At 38.2% G+C, this 2,408-nt stretch overlaps 1 pseudogene; it reads left to right on the top strand.

Annotated features, from left to right (window-relative positions):
• The first annotated feature begins 1,305 nt into the window (after positions 1-1,305).
• On the top strand, positions 1,306-1,955 carry LOC102873376 (annotated as a pseudogene).
• Positions 1,956-2,408: the final 453 nt, after the last annotated feature.

Genomic DNA, 2,408 nt, shown 5'->3' with positions numbered 1-2,408 from the left:
GGTTTAGGGCTGTTGTACACAGGGTCACTATGAGTCACAAACGACTCAATGGCACACAACAACAACAACAACAACTCAATAATCACACTGAATGTGAATCGTTTGGATGTACCACTGAAGAGAAAAAGAATAGCAGATTGGCTGAAAAAAGAATTCATCAATATGCTGTCTACAAGAGACACACCTGAAAAATGAAGATAAAGACTAGAAAAAGGGTGGGGAAAATATACTAAGCAAATGGCAACTAGAAAATATCAGGAGTAGCAATATTGATCTCTGATAAAATAAATGTTGATGTAAAAACCATCAGAAAGGACAAAGAAAGTCACTACATAATACTAAAAGGGTCAACAGAACAAGAGGGCATAACAACAATAAATATCTATGCACCAAATAAAAAAACCTGAAAAATAAAAAAAGCAAACATTAAAAGAACTGAAAAAGAAAAGAGACATTACTATAGCACTTGCAACGTCAATACGCCACTCTCAAGAAAAAATAGAACCACCAGAAAGAACTAAACAAAGATGTTGAAGAATTAAACCACACAATAAACCAACTCAATCTCAAAGATATTTATAAGCTAATGGGGAAAAAAAGCACAGCCTACCTTCTCCAATGTGCATGGAACATTCTCCAGAATAGATCACACTTTAGGCCACAAGGCAATCATCAATAAATTAAAAAACATAGAAATAATACAAAGTATATTCTCATGCCACAATACTACAAAATTAGAAATTAATAACAAGATAAAAAAGGAGAGAAAAAACCCATACATTTGGAAGCAGAGCAACACCATGCTTGGACATGAGTTGATACTAGAGGAAATAAAGAATGAAATTAAAAACAAATAACAATGAAAACACCACTTACCAAAACCTCTGGGAAATGGCCAAAGCAGTAATCAGAGGTCAATTTATAGCAATAAGCAAACACATCAAAAGACAGAAAAAACAGACTATTGACACTCTAATCCAATATCTCAAACAAATTGCAAAAGAACAAGAAAATCTGACACCTTCTAAAAAACTGAAATTATAAAAATTAAACCAGAAGTAAATGAAAAAAATTAAAACCACCAACAAAACTAGGAGTTGGGGTTTTGCGGTTTTTTCCTATTTTCTTTTCATTTTTTTTTAATTTTTATTTTGGGCGTGGCCGGTGGCTCCGCCTGGGGCCGGAGCCTGCACGCAGTTGATCTTGCCCAGAAGAGATGTGCTGGAAAGGCAGGTCTTGACTGGTGGTTTTGTCAGCAGATTCAGTAATTGGCTTGTCGGCTGCCAACAGAGCACAGGTGTTTTAGGACAGATCAGACCTATCGTCACCATGCCTGAAATAAATACTGACAATCTTGATGAGTGGCAAGTTAAACTTCAGGCCAAAATGTGCATTCTTATTGATGAAGATGACAACAGAATTGGGGCTGAGACAAAGAAGAATTGTCACCTGAATGAAAACATTGAGAAAGGATGTTGCACCGAGCATTTAGTGTCTTCTTATTCAACACAGAAAATAAGCTCCTACTACAGCAGAGATCCGATGCTAAAATTACCTTTCCAGGTTGCTTTACAAATACTTGTTGTACTCATCAATTAAGTAATCCTGGAGAACTTGAAGAAAATTATGCAATTGGAGTAAGATGGGCAGCACAGAGGCGTTTGAAAGCTGAATTAGGAATTCCATTGGAGCAGGTTTTGCCTGAAAAAAATAATTATCTAACACGAATTCACTACAAGGCTCAATCTGACGGCATTTGTGGTGAACATGAAATTCATAACATTTTGTTTGGGAAAAAGAATGTAACTTTGGATCCTGATCCCAATGAGATTAAAAGCTATTGTTATGTGTCTAAGGAAGAACTCCAAGGACTTCTGAAAAAAGCACCCTGTGGTGAAATTAAGATACCTCCATGGTTTAAAATTATTGCAGAGACTTTTCTCTTTAAATGATGGGACAACTTCTTGTTGTTGTTGTTGTTGTTATGTGCCGTGGAGTCGCCTGCGACTCATAACGACCCTATTTACAACAGCCCTAAACTCCGCTCTGTCCTGTGCCAATCGCACTGTCACTGACACTCCCAACCCAATTATCCCAGTCACTGAATGAATCAACCTCATAGAAGGCCTTCTCCTCCTGCGCCGGCCATCCACAGTCCCAAGCATGATGTCCTTTTCCAAGGACCGGTCTCTCCTCATAACATGTCCAAAGTATGTTAGATGGAGCCTCAGAATCCTTGCCTGCAAAGAGCCACCCGGTTTAACCCTTTCCAGGACAAATCTGTTTGTTTTCCTAGCAGTCCATGGTATTCTCAAAACTCTTCTCCAGCACCACAGCTCAAAGGCATCAGTTCTCCTTCTATCCTCCTTGGTCATTGTCCAACTCTCTGATGCATAACAGGTGATTGC

Source organism: Elephantulus edwardii, unplaced genomic scaffold (assembly GCF_000299155.1).
Source record: "Elephantulus edwardii isolate Elephantulus edwardi_28Jun2011 unplaced genomic scaffold, EleEdw1.0 scaffold00446, whole genome shotgun sequence".
Taxonomy (NCBI): domain Eukaryota; kingdom Metazoa; phylum Chordata; class Mammalia; order Macroscelidea; family Macroscelididae; genus Elephantulus; species Elephantulus edwardii.
Note: the sequence above shows the minus strand (reverse complement) of the source record. Positions and strands in the feature narration are given on the sequence as shown.